Genomic DNA, 15,074 nt, shown 5'->3' on the forward strand with positions numbered 1-15,074 from the left:
TTCAAAATCCCACCTTCTTAACCACCGTGCACCAGAGGCCGCCTGAGCGCTGGCCCCGCCTTCACTGCTGACAGTAACATTTCTACACTTGCTCCACCAGCCACTGTTCCATTATCCCTCAAAATAGCCCTATAATGAGAATATTGACACTAACACATCACACCCATTCTGCCCATCAGGTAGGTAAAATGACATACCTAAGGTCACCCAGCTCGCGGGAGTTGGCTTGAAGAACAGACCAGTGGGTTCTTCATCTTCCCGGGGCTGGGCCTTCCATCTATAAAATAACGGGTGTAGCTTTTCAGGACTTTTAAGATGTAGCAAAAAACTCATTTGCTAAATAATAATAATGATGATGATGACAATGATGTTCGTGGGCCACAGAATAGACTCCCAAGCCCCTTCAAGCCTCAGCAATAGCTGACCCCCATCAGGGGTCACTGTGGACATCAAAACTCTGCCTCCAGACCCTGTCTTGATGGGCCGTCAACTCCATACAGCTGGAGGTCTCCGGAGAGGACTCAGCAGGAACCTGTGTTTCCCTCCCTCTACTTACAAGAATTTCCACAAGAACTCAGGGCTCCCAGATCGCCAGTGAAACTGCACACTAAGTAAGTAAATAAATAATAAATATTGAGAAAGCAGAAAGAGAATGTAGATGATACCACTATACTAAAGTGGTTCGTGGATGCTTACACATTTTTTTCTCCTCCTAGGATTTATTTTGCGGTCTTTGGGGGAGTACCCCAATTTCCTTTGCAGGAATCATCTTGCCCCTGTTGGATCAACTGGATGAAACCAAATTTCAAATGTGCTCGACCCTTGCCTGGCCAAGAGCAGCAGGCCACACCCCAAGCTGGTTTTGGAAACTCCAAAAAGAGGATGTTCGCATGCAGGACTCTTCGTGGACCCTGGTGGCAAGAGCCTGTGCCATAGCCGAGTTCCAGATCCTGCCAAGCCCAGATCCAGCCTTTCCCCCACCAGGGGAACCACCACAAAGACTGCTAATAAATCACTCACTTGGGGTCTCCTTTCTAAGGATTTTTTTTTTTAAGGGAGAGAGTACAAGCATGAGTACACATACTCTGGCGTGCATGCAGGAGTCAATGGGAGGGGCAGAGGGAGAGAGAGAATCCCAAGTAGGCTCCATGTCCAGTGCTGAGCCCACCACCGGGCTCAATCCCACAACCCCTAGATATGACCTGAACCTAAATCAAGAGTGGGGCACTCAACCAACTGGGCCACTTAGGCGCCCTTCTAAGAATATTTTTAAACCAAGTTTGTTTCTACTTTCTCTCTTAAAAAAAAAAAAAAAAAGGTGGGGTGGATCCCCGGGTGGCTCAGCGGTTTGGCACCTGCCTTTGGCCCAGGGCACGATCCTGGAGTCTTGGGATCCAGTCCCACGTCGGGCTCCCTGCATGGAGCCTGCTTCTCCCTCCTCCTGTGTCTCTGCCTCTCTCTCTCTCTCTGTCTATCATAAATAAATAATAAATAAATAAATAAATAAATAAATAAATAAATAAATAAATCTTTAAAAAAAGAAAAAAAGAAAGAAACCTAAATAGCTATTTTAAGATCCCAGGTAAGGTAAAAATTGACTAGGTATGGACAGACCTACAAAGTGAAATTTTAAAAGGTATATTTTATTAATACTTGTTTTAGAGGGAAATAAATACGTTTGTTTTATCATTGAGATCCGATCGTCAAAGTTGTTAGCTTTGCTCCCCAGCGTTGGCCCTCTAGAACTCTGATAAGCTGAGGTTCTCTGAACTCAACTGGGTCTCAACCTCAGTCTGTTGTCCAAACAGGTGCAAATTTGCTCCAAAGAATTATAGTCTGCTCTAGATTTTACTACCCATCATTTATTTTAGCAACTTATTTCATTAAATGCTTTCCTGAACATGATCCACGATATCCACAGCATTTCTTTCATCTCTTACTTTCAAAAATATCACAAGAAAGGAAATAAGAGTGACTTGGCACCCCTTGTTCATAGGGAACCCTACAAACAACTATTCTTTTCTCAGTGGGCTTATAACCGGACTGTGTAAATCTCTCGCCTACGGCTGAGATCCTGCAATGGTGTCTCATGATGTTTGGGACGAAATCCACACTTCTGACCATGGCAAACAGAGCCCACCATTAAATGGCCACTGCCTGGGGTTCCAACTTCATCCCAGACCTTTGCTCTCTCCGTCCCCCTTCCCCCCCTTGCTCCTTCCCCTTTCCTCCACCTCCTGCCCCTTATCCCTGCTGCCCCAGCCGCCACCTGGCCTCAAAACCTTGCAACTTGCACTTTCCTCTGCCTGGCGCAGTCCTCCAATCTCCAGGACTGGCTCCTGCTCACCATTCAGGTCTCAGCTGAAATGTCACTCCTTTAAAAAGCCTCCTACGGATCACTTAACCTAAAGTATCCACTCCACCCCACCCCACCCCCAGCCCCAGCTGGCTCTCAAGAATCTCTCTGTCCTGCTTTGCCATGCAAAATATATTATTTATGCTTTGCTTCCTTATCTGTTGCCTCAACTACAATACAAGATCCATGAGAGCAGGGATTTGATAGTTGCAGCACGTAGAACGGTGTCCTGAACAGCCGGCTTGTGAAAGACACAGGGAGGGAAGAATAGAGAGAGGGAGGCAGGCTGGGGAGGAGGGAGCTTTGTGAGGCCCTGGCGTCCCTCTGGCTGGCTATTACCTTCTGTAACCTATGTTTCCAAAACCTAGGACACCATGAGCCTCTCCCCAAACCTTTTTGATCATCATTATAGTGATTCCTCAGGGGCAGAGCTAAGTTTGGCGGGACTGTATAAGTTTTAGAGACCATCTTTAAGAAAAAGAATATAGAATTACCTAGGAGATGGCAGGGACAGAAGGGCATATTTATTTATTTTTTTTAGGGCATATTTATTTTAAAAAGAAATCAGGACAGATGGTATGAATTTTGGAAAACTCAACCCCTTTCTTCTTGGATCTCACTAGGTAATTTGCCAGAAATGCTCAAATTAGAAATGCCTCCTGACAGTGGTCTGGCCTCGGCCACACACCTAGAACACTCGACAACCCCCAGCCAGCCACCCACCCCCACATGTCAGGGATCCAGGCCTGTGAGAGTCCCAGAGGCTGTGCTTCTTTCGTTTCCCGACAGGTCCGCCACGATGCTTGACTGTACCCTGTCTTTACTCCTACCACCTCATCCAACACGTCACCCCCATCCCCCAGAACAAGCCCCACTGCACAGAGGGGACATTGGTTCTCGGCAGGTGCACGGCAGGTGCAAGATCAAGCCCCAGCTTGAGAGCTCAGTGCCCCGCCTTCTTAGGAAAACGTGAGCACTTCCCAAGCATGTCACCCTATCCCGTCTCACATTCTTATTCCATCCTAACAATTTTCTTTATCAATCATTTCTCTTCCAAGCCATGGTTCACTTAAAGTTTCCTGACCATGCTCTTAACTTCTTTGTGTGTTTGCTTTCATCGTTTCTAGGTTTGTGCAAGTTCTCAATTCAGTGTCCTCCCCTCGAGTTTCATTAGGCTCCATGCTCCCTCTTGCAAAGTCACAAAGGCATGTAACAGTGATAGAGGGTGTCCTCGGAAAGGCTGGGAGAGGACGCAGATGACACAACACGGGAGAAGTCCTGGCCAAGGGCTGCTCGCTTCTACACAGGAGAAGTGCAAATAAAACCCATTTGACAGTGGGATCTCTCCCTGACCAGGTGGAGAACACCCCATGCTGGTGAGGCTGGAGGGGGATTCAAACTTGCACAACCTTCTTCTGCATGCATTTGGCCATTTCTATCAAAATTACAGATGCACTTACCCTTTGACTCAACAATTCTACTTCTTGGAATTTACTTACATGCATATTTATTTACTTACACACTCACATGTGTGGGAAGAACTGAATGCCTACGGTTCCTTATGGCCGTATTATTTCCAATACCAGTGAGCTATAAACAATCTATGTGTCCATCTTTAGGGCCCTGGTTAAAGGAATCAGGAAACAGCCACACAGTGAAGTATCATAAAGCTGGAAAAAAGGAATAAATGAGCTCCTTATCTTCAACTATAAAAGGAACTGTAAGATATTTATTGGGAAAGTAGAAGCAGGCACAGGATAGTGTGTATAGTTGAGTGACATTTTTTATTAAAAAGGGAGGGGATAAAAAAATAAAAAGGAGGGGGGAATAAAATGTGTTTATGTAGATGAATAAAAACATCATATGAAGGAAAAACAAGAAATTCATAAACTGCAGGTACAGGTTTTGTTTTTGAAGGGTATGGGAATTAGGATGGGAGGAATATTTTCCACTACTGATCTTTTCATCATTTTTTTGTCTGGACCCACATGACTGGATAACCTTGTCAAAAATTAAAATTAAAAATTTAATGGGCCACCTCACACTCATCAGGAGGGCCACTCTAAGGAAAAAAGAAAGAAAACAACCAGTGTTAGCAAGGACATGGAGAAATTGGAACCCTTGAGCACCGTCGGTGGTAAAATGGTACAGCAGCTGCTGTGGAAAATTGTAGGCACTGCCTCAAAAAATTAAAAATAGAATCAGCAAGGTGCCTGGGTGGCACAGTCAGTTAAGTGTCTGACTCTTGGTTTCAGCTCAGGTCATGATCTCAGGGTCATGGGATCAAGCCCCTTGTCAGGCTCTACGCTCAGCACAGAGTCTGCTTGAGACTCTCTCTCTCTCCATCCCCCTGCTTCTCTCTCTCAAAAAATAAATAAATAAATAAATATTTTTAAAAATATAATTACCATATGATACAGCAATTCTGCTTTTGGATGGGTATCCAAAAAAAGTTGAAAACAGGGGTCTCCAAGAGATATCTGTACACTCGTGTTCATAGCAGCTTAGTCACAATAGCTGACATGTAAGCAGCAACCCCTGAATCCACTGACGGGGGACGCCTGGGTGGCTCAGTGGTTGAGCCTTTGGCTCAGGTCATGATCCTGGGATCCTGGGATCGAGTCCTGCATCGGGCTCCCTGCAGGGAGACTGCTTCTCCCTCTGCCGGTGTCTCTGCCTCTCTCTGTGTCTTTCATGAATAAATAAAATCTTTTTTAAAAATCTCCTTTAACAGCAACTGTCCTGGTGGGGGTGGGGGGTTGGGGGGACGATAGAGCACTAGAGAGGGCAGCAAAGTTGCAGCAAGCGTGGGCTGTGTCTCTTCACACCCCTGACTCCTCCCAAGCCCCACTCGCTTCAGTAGTTGACTCACAGCAAACAGTTCATGAGGACCCATGATGAGAAGCAACACACCACCCACAATTCCTTCTAAGGAAGTTAGCAAGACTTTTCTTTTTTAAGTTTTGACATCCAACAGAAACCAAATTCAAGATCCTGCTCTGCTATGTACAAGCTGTGTGTCTTTGGGACGGCCACCTCAGCCCTCTGTTCCTCACTTTCAATCTGTAAAATGAGGATGTCCCTTGTCCCTCTGGCACGAGATCGCCGTCAGGACTGGTGACATACCACAGGGGAGGGGAGCTTAGCACCGAGAAAGTGCTCCGCAAAAATTAGCAATCAATATCGTTTATTCATTCAGTAATATGGATTGACCTCTTATCAGCAAAACCCAGGGAAAGACGAAGCAGAGAATATAAAGTTTATCAGATACGGACCCTGATTTCAAATAACTTACTGTTTATTAATAAGAGGGTTGGACAAGCATTCATATAACTGTTAATAAAATAAGAATAGGTCACACTTCCTGTGCCAGGCCCTGGAGATTCGATGAGCAGTAGGACAATGGTCTCTGTCTTCATGGAGGGCATGTGTTATTGGAGGAGACTGGCAGTAAATAATTCACTATCTGATTTAAAGTTCTGGTGAGGAGGATGAAGGAGGTATCCACGGCATTAAGAGAGCAGAAGCGGGGACTTCAAGTTGGGGTGTCTCGAATGAAAGGGATGTATTAAGAAAGCAGCTCCCAGAGAGACTGGGGAGATGGTAAAAGGCAGAAGCCAGAGAAGGGAGGGGTGAAAGCCAAGGAAAGGAGCAACTTCTTACAAAGTCACTGGGCCCTACAGGGGACCGGGAGTGTAAGTGATGACTCAGGGTTGTCCCAGCCTGACGCCAACAAGCCAGACCTTCATAACCCCATGCCTGTCAGCCCTTGGCGAAGGGCCACCCGGAGATGCAAACCCGGACACTCCTGGTTCTCTTTGTGGGCAAGGGGCTCCAGTAGCCCAAAGGAAGTCTTTCAGTGGAGATGTGCAGATGCAGGCAGTGGGAGCAGAAGCCCACGAAGCCCATGAGGGGCCCTTGGAGCAGTGGAAGTATCCTAGGGGATGTGGGTGGAGCTGCACAGTGTCCACTGCACTGGAGACCTGGGCCTTCTGTTAGGATGAGGCATCAAGAAAGGCTTCGCTGAGAAAGTGACATTATCACTGAGTAGGAGCAGCTAGGCCAGGAGCAGTGGATAGTTCAGTTTGGGATTAAAGGGTTATTTAAATGCAGTATTTATGTAGAAGGAAGTGAATCTGGGGCTCTCCTAGGATGCCATTCCCATCTGGGCTCCATCTGCAGCCGTGACACTCTCTGCCGAAGCCATTAGTGGCCGGTGCCAGGTGGCCGGTTTGATGGCCGCTACTGGTGACATGCTCCCTAACTAGAGATCCAGGGCTCTCAGCAGGAAGCTCTTGACAACCTCAGAGCTAAATGACTCAACCTTTTAGGGGCCAATTTGTTGCTCATCCTGAATCCTCCCAACTACAGAGCACCTGGTACACTCTGGGCACAAGTAGCAAAGGCCTCCTTAATCCCGCAGCCCCTGCCGCTGACCACATCTGCCTGGTGCAAAAGTTCTGAAGCATCTCACCTTTCACTGTCAAGAATGTCCCTAACTCCTACTAGAAAAGTGAGGTCCAGGAAATATGCTTTAAGAGACACCAGATGTGGGTCTACCCAGACCAGGGCTTCTCACCTGGGGGTGGAGTGGGTCGTCCCCCAGGAGACACTGGCAATGTCCTCAAACATTTTTACTTGTCATAAGTTGAGGTGGCGGTTGGGGGTGGCATCAGCGGGGAGAGGTCAGGGATGCTGCTAAACACCCTACACCGTGTAAAATGACCACCACACAAAGAATTGTCTGGCCCAAAATGTCAACAGTGCCAAGGTTGAGAAACCATGAAATAAAACAATGGTTAAACGTGTGGCAAAGGTTGGATCTCCAATCTACAACCTCTCTTTTGCCAAGTTCAGTGATCTGATTTAAGACACAATTTTTTTTCGGTATCAAGTAGCAGAAGTTATGTTCAACTATCTTAAGCATAAAGGATTTATTGTTCAAATAATTGATTAGTCCAGGCCTGGATGATCCAGGGATCCAAATGAGGTCATCAGGAATCACTGGCTTTCTCCCTGCATTCTCTCTCTCCATCTCCCACTGCTTCCTCTGTTCTTTTTCCTCCCTTTCTGCTTTATCCTCAAGCAGACTCTCTCCATTTGAAGCTCTAAGGGGCACAGGCTTACATCTTGCAAAAGTGACCCCCAGGCGCAGGAGAGCTTCTTTTTTCCAATACTATAGTTACATCATGATCTAAGATTGGCTTGACTTTCTTTTTTTAAACGTTTTTAGAGAGAGAGAGAAGGAGGGAGCATGAGCAGGGGGGACAGGCACAGAGAGAGGGGGAGAGAGAGAATCTTAGGCAGGCTCCATGCTCAGTGCAGAGCTCCATCTCACAACCCTGAGATCATGACCTGAGCCAAAATCAAGAGTCAGACACTTCACCCACTGGGCCACCCACATGCCCCAGAATTGGCTTAACTCTCTAACTGGGGTGACTTGACCATTACTGAACTAATCATGGTAACCAGGGGATGCAGAACTCTCATAGGTTGGGCCTGAATCCCATGTCCACGTCCAGAGGCAGAAAAAGTAAACCCACCCAGAACCATACACTAAGACTGGACCCCCAGGAAAACAGGGTGCTTCATGTGTGATTATGCAGTCCTCACATCAATCCTGGAATGAAGTTTTTTTGGTTTTTTTTTTTTGTGTGTGGGTTTATTTTTGTGTGTGTGTTTTTTTTTTTTTTTTGGAGTTTGATTTGCGAACATACAGCATAACACCCAGTGTTCATCCCATCAGGTGCCCCCCTCATTGCCCATCACCCAGTCACCCCAACCCCCTGCCCACCTCCCTTTCCACCACCCTTTGTTCGTTTCCCAGAGTTAGGAGTCTCTCATGTTCTGTCTCCCTCACTGATATTTCCCACTCAATTTCTCTCCTTTCCCCTTTTCTATTTTTTATATTCCCCAAATGAATGACACCCCATAATGTTTGTCCTTTTCCTATTGACTTACTTCACTCGGCATAATACCCTCCAGTTCCATCCATGTTGAAGCAAATGGTATTTGTCATTTCTAATGGCTGAGGAATATTCCATTGTATACATAGACCACATCTTCTTTATCCATCACCTGTCAATGGACACCGAGGCTCCTTCCACAGTTTGGCTATTGTGGACATTGCTGCTATAAACATTGGGGTGCAGGTGTCCAGCCGTGAAGATGGTCTTTTATAACATTGTTCACTCATGGAATCCCACTGAGAAGGCAACATGGCAGAGTATGGGAAATGCAGTGGTGGGAGCCAGACAGAGTGAGTTCAGCTCCCAGCTCAACAACTGATGCTGGGTAATTCTTATCTCTTGTGTTTTGGTTTCCTTGTCTGCAAAGGGAAATGGTTCATCGTGGGAAGTAATGAGTTCATACATAGGAAGGGTTGTAAATCATGCCTGGGACAGACAAGCTAAGCACTTGACAAATGTCATCTACGGCTTCAGGGAACTAATCCAAGCTACTCGTTTTACAGAATTGAGGTCTTGGGGGGAAAAAAATCTGACTCCTTCCAGATCCCACAAGAGGGTCTGTGGCAAAGGCAGGACCAAAGGGCCCACCTGTCCTGACCCAGGACTCTTCACAACACCACCAACCCTTCTGAAGATTTCACCCCCTGAAAATTTCATCAGCCCCCACAGGTGGAAATGTACCCAGAACCCTGAACTCATTAATTTTATAAACTCCATCCACTACAGCCTGCCAGCCTTTACCCAATGGAAAGCCTTCCCAGCCATGATGCGGAAGGGGAGACTGTCCCTCCCCCACGAGGTGCTCATCCCACTCTCCAGGCTGCAGAATGGGGTGGCGGGGTCCCAGTTTTGAGGCTCACTTGCACTGCTCCAGTTCTCAGGGTGGCCTCCCTCTCGCTCTCTCAGGCTCCCTGGAAATCCATCAGCATCCTGATATTTATTAGTTGCTCCTTCCATTTATGAGTCAGCTAAGGAAAAGGAGACGCCGCATGCTCCTTCCAGACAGCACGAGAGGCAACGAGAAGAAAAGGTTATGGCTGTGTTTACTTTACTTAGTGCTCTATTCCTGCTGCCTCCCGATCAACGGGCCCCAGCAGTCCAACAGCATATTATTAACCAGAGAGCTTTTTCCGATAAACACCAAACAGCCGCTATAATGACCCGGGGCCTAGATAGAGAGGCAGACATAAATGCTAATTTTAAAATTAAATTGCCATCTCCCTGCACATCCGAGAGGACAGGGCAAGGATAATGTGAGTGAGTGATGGGGAAGGTGGCCCCGGGAAGAGGCACCAGTCCCACCACCGTCGGTGACCCTGGTGAGCACCGGTGCGCACTGAACCGGTGCACCTGACCCCACGTGTCACTCCATCCACGCTCTGGACGACCCGCTGCACACAGATGTGTCTTCTGGATCTTGTGTCACTGATGAAGAAACTGAGTTTGAGAGAGATCAAGTTAATGGGGACAGAGTCGTGTCAGGCATAACTGGAGAGGCCTGGTCTGAATCCAGGCAGTCGGGCCCCGAATCCCATAAATTTAGGCATTCTGCTAAATTACCTCTAGAACCTGTGCATTAGGGACATGATGTTTCTCAGATTTGAAGGTACCTTTCAAGTTCATTGGTTTCTCAGCTAACGGATCTTTACCAGCTGCCAGTCATTTGTCCCTGTGCAGTGGGCACAAGACCACCTAGAACCTTCTGTTGCTTCCTTGCAAGAACAGGCTTCTGCATGTCCTGGCAGAGGGAAAGCAGGCCTCTTCTGAAGGAAAGATGGCTAAGGGACATCCTTGGGGAGGAGTCCAGCATTTCCTTCCTGGTTACTGAGCCCAAATCCAGCTGGGACCTCCGGCGGCTTTGCACTTCAGCTATCCAGGCACCTCAGTATAAACCCGGGCTCATCTCTCCTGTACGAGGTGCCACCTGTGGAAGGTGGCATGGTCTCTCTCCACATTTTTCCTCTTAATGCAAAATGGAGAAAAGAATCCTATGTACCGCTTGGGGTTCTTGTAAGGATTAAACAAAGATCTTTATCAATTCAGCTGAAGTTCCAAGTTTGCCTGCAGGAATTAGGCTGCAGACTGCTCCCCTGCTGCTCTTAACTGTCAGACACACTTTTCTTCCATCACCCTCGTGCTCCTGGCCTCAAGAATCCCTGGGGCCACCCACTGAAATCTTCTCATTGCATCCTGTGCCCTCTGGTGGAACAGGAAACCATCTGCACCCACCGCCCAAAAAGGTGGGGTGGGGGGGGAAGCAGCCTGAAGCTCTGAGCACAGAGAGCATCTGAGCATCCGGTGGTATTATTTCCTTCACGAAATCCAAACTGATTTACTTATTAGGAGTTTGAATATGCGAGTGGGTAACAGAGGCATAGTGATAGATCCTTCTGTGTAACAAACACTCCTCACCCTGATGGGCTGGGATCACCTGTGCTCAAGTCACTCTTTCTGTCCCCATTCTCTGTTAAATACGGTAGTTAGGGCAAAGCCCGCCCAGGACCCTAACCGTCATCAGGTTTAGCACCTCACCAATGCTGACATCCAGTTAAGCGTAGGGAGTCCCTGACTTCTCAGCATCTCATCACGAAGTACAAAGGGTACCTGTTCCCACTTTACATGCAGGGGCACTGCAGCTCAGAAAAGGCCACCAATGTTACCCAAAGCCGACACTTTTTTATATAATTGCTGTATCAGGCAGTCTCTGAGTGGGAAAGGGTGGAGCCCAACCCAATCTGGGTTCAGAGAAAAAAAATCCCATAAATATGGTGGTACATAGGATTGGAAAATTCAAGGGTAGAGGCTAATTCAGGCAGGGAGGGATCCAGGCTCTCAAACGGCCCCTGTGACACCTCTTCCTTGACCGTGTCTAGGTGTCAGCTTCGTCCTCAGGTATGCTCCTCCTTCCCAATGACAAGACGGCCACCAAGAGGCGTAGGCATACACACCAGCAAAGGTACAGAGAAACCAAGCATCTGGCACTCTATAGAGCTCCAACAGAGATCTCAGCAGGTACATCCCCGTCCATCTGGGGAGTCATGTGCTAACTCCCACATAATGACTTTGGTGAGGAGGAAGTGCAGTCATGTGATCGGACACATCTGAGTCATGTGAGCATCCCCCTGAGCCTGAGGTTGGGAAAGCTGCACCCAGAGGGCTTAACCACACAGTGGGAAGCGCAGTCCTCCCAGTGAAAATCAAGGAAAAAACCATTAGCACCAGAAGGAGCAGCATGAGATGCCAGACAAGGAAGAGCCACAGGTGCCCACTCTTTGGTTCTCTTCTCTCTGCTCTCCTGATCAAAAGGCACACCGTGTCTGATGCTCCTTCCTCTGGCCCATTTTTCCCCGACCTTGTTCGGTGACCGAACATACAGCATACAATAGAGAGCAGGAAGTTGTATAACTCAGGATAGTCTGAGACCAGGGAGGAGGAAGCGAGAGAAAGAGAAAGAAATGACTCAATTCTTTCCCCAAAGTTTTGCGGCAGCCTAGAGGTCTCTGGTTTATGGATACACATTAAAGAATCTTTTCATGAGAGCTGTTTTATGTGAGAAAGCCGTTTAAGCAAGGAGGCACTTGGCTGCTCCTTCTAAATGAAAATTTTCAATTAGTCTGAAGAAGTTAATTACACCATCCTTTAATAACTGCCCTGTGATTCTGCAAATCCTCTATTAATTGATTCAGCCGTCTGCCCCCAAACCAAGAATCAGCAAACAGGTAGAAAGAGACCAAGAAAGCAAGTAATGGAGGGGAGGGGGGAAGCAAAGATAAAGACGTGCTATGGTGTCTGCTGGGTAGGTGAGGTGCAGAAGACAAGGCTGGGAGAGTTATGGAAAACTGCAATGGGTGAGAGATTCGGGAAATTCATTCTATAGATCAAAGGAGCTCACACAAGCCGTGTGCAACACACATAAGGCCGGCAGGATGCATCCTGCTGCTGCACATCTCCAAGAGGCAGCCGTGCCATGGAGCTTGATCCAAACCATGAAAAAAGAGCTACAGGAGCCACATTCTTTGGCCTGTGGTGGTTTAGGAAACCTCTACAAACAGCAGCTTTCTGTGGGATAGAGAAGATCATTAAAGCAGAAGTCAGAAACCAGGAAATCCAATGCTAGCTTTGCAAAAACTGACTTCTACCCTGCTGAGGTACACAGCATAGGGCCCTGTAATACAGGCATCAGACCAGCCTGGGTTCAGATCCTGGCTCTGCTACTGGCTGGCTGCATGGCCCTGGGTAAAGCCTCCTGGGCTCTCAGTTTCCCTATCTGCTAAGTGGAGGAGATACACATACCTAAATCTCAGGCCTCTTATGAGAGTCAAATGAGTTAGTGCACATAAACTGCTCAGGTCCTGGAACATGGTAAGAATTCAGTGCATCCTTACTGTTGTGTTAGCCAGCCATTACCCTAACAATGTTACATGAGAAATCACTCCCCACACTCAGGGGCATCTGACAATCAGCATTTATTTCTTGCACACATATCTGCAGGTTAGCTGGAATTCAGCTGGGCGTGGTTTCAGTATGCACATTGGGCTCAGGCCTGCTCCACGAGCGTCTCATCCTCCTTGAGGGTGGGGGGTAGCTATGGAGGCATGTTCTGCTCAAGGAGAAGAAACACACCAGCTTAAGAGGGCAACTCAGAAGCACATTTCAAGATTCTGCTCACATCTGCTAACTTTTCATCCACAAAAGCAAGTCACATAGCCAAAACCAAAGTCAAGGGCAGGGAAATGTACTCCACCCATGCAGGTGGGAGGGATGGAATTATATTTGCCAAATAATGGTCTGACTTAACACAACCATCTTAGTTATATGCAACAAGTACACAAATTATTGCAAAGCAAGCTATGAAAAGTATCACGTGAGTATTTATTATAGATTGAATTGTGTTCCCCAAAATTCATATTTTGAAGTCTCAATTCCCAATGTGACTATATTTGGAGACAGGCCTTTAAAGAGATAACGGAAGTCATAAGGATAGGGCCCTAATCCAATAGAACTGGTGGACCTCTTAGAAGAGGAAGAGACCTTAGGGACGTGAGCACACAGTAACAAGGCAGCAATGGTCTACAAGCCAGGGAGACAGGCCTCAGGAGAAACCAAGCCTGCTGAAACCTTGATCTTGGGACTTTCAGCTGCTAGAACTGTGAAAAATAAATTTCAATTATATTACCCAAAGAAAACAACACACTAATCCAAAAAGATGTATGCGGCATTATCTACAATAGCAGAGATATGGAAGCAACCTAGGTGCCCATTGATGGATGGATGGATGGATGGATGGATGGATGGATGGATGGATAAAGAGGATGTGGGGGGGGTGCATGTGCACATGCACACGTGCATGCGTGTGTTCATACAATGAACTATTTTTCAGCAATAAGAGAGAATGAGATCTTACCACTTGTGACAACACAGATGGACCTAGAGAGTATTCTGCTAAGTGAAGTAAGTCAGAGAAAGACAAATATCATATGATTTTACTTATATATGAACAAAGGAAAAACAAAAACAGACCCATAAATCTAGAGAACAAACTGGCAGCTGCCAGAGTGAGGGGAATGTGGGAGAGAGGGTGAAGGAGAGCAGAGGTAAGGGCTCCCAGGTATAGAATGAAAAAGTCACGGGGACAAAAGGTACAGCAGAGGGAGCACAGCCAATGGCATTGTAATAGCGTCATATGGTGTTGGATGGGAGCTACCCTTGTGGTGAGCACAGTGTAATATATGGAGTCGTCAAATCACTATGTTGTGCACTCAAAGCTAATGCAACATTGTGTGTCAACTATATGTCACTTAAATAAATAAGCAGATTTCGGGAAGCCTGGGTGGCTCAGTGGTTGAGCACCTCCCTTCAGCCCAGGGCATGATCTTGGAGTCCCGGGATCGAGTCTCACATGGGGCTCCCTCGGTAGAGCCTGCTTCTCCCTCTGCCTGTGTCTCTGCATCTCTGTGTGTGTCTCTCATGAATAAATAAAGTCTTTTAAATAAATAAATAAATAATTTCAATCATTTCATGCACACAGCCTCTGGTATTTTGTTGCAAGAGCTGCATCAGACTAGTAGGGCGGGAGAGAATAAGTCCTAAAGGAGAGAGAGATTGCTTAGAGAGAGGAGGGAGCATTTCAACAGAAAATGGTGAAAAGTCAGGCAGGTGGCGGTCCAGTGAGCGCCAGCGGAGGTGTGTCTGGAGGACGGTGTCCTGCACGCAGCAGATGGCCTTAGCATGTTAGGTACAAGAAGACAAGAGCTAATGCTACTGAACGCTTGGCCGCAGATCTGCATTAGGCTCTACACTCCAAGGAGGAAGAAACAGGTTTGGTAAAATAAAGAGTAACATCCAAGGAGATCATGCAACAGAACTGAAATATGTCACCAATTTCTACTCACTGGTCACCATCAGCTGAGGTCTAGAAGACAAACCCCCCTGCCTAAGGATGAGAAAACAAAGCCCTCCTAAGAAATATCAGACAGTGAAAGAGGAAAGCAGACCTCTGCGCCACCAGGCATGGAGAACTCTGAAGAGAAAGGGAAAAAAAAAAAAAAAAGGAGCTGGGCGGGCTGTCTTTCCTCTGTCCCTGCCACACAACAGTGGCAGCCAGGAGTGATCAGGAACATGGCTCTGTGGTCGGCACTGTGCACCCTCCTCTGGGCAGCCCCCATGCAACCCTTAGGGAGGGAAGGAAGCTGTTGTGACTGAGCAGGTGGTAAGAGACTCCCCAAACCAGGGGATTCATGGGTCCAGCT

The sequence above is a fragment of the Canis lupus genome, chromosome 24 (assembly GCF_003254725.2).
Source record: "Canis lupus dingo isolate Sandy chromosome 24, ASM325472v2, whole genome shotgun sequence".
Taxonomy (NCBI): domain Eukaryota; kingdom Metazoa; phylum Chordata; class Mammalia; order Carnivora; family Canidae; genus Canis; species Canis lupus.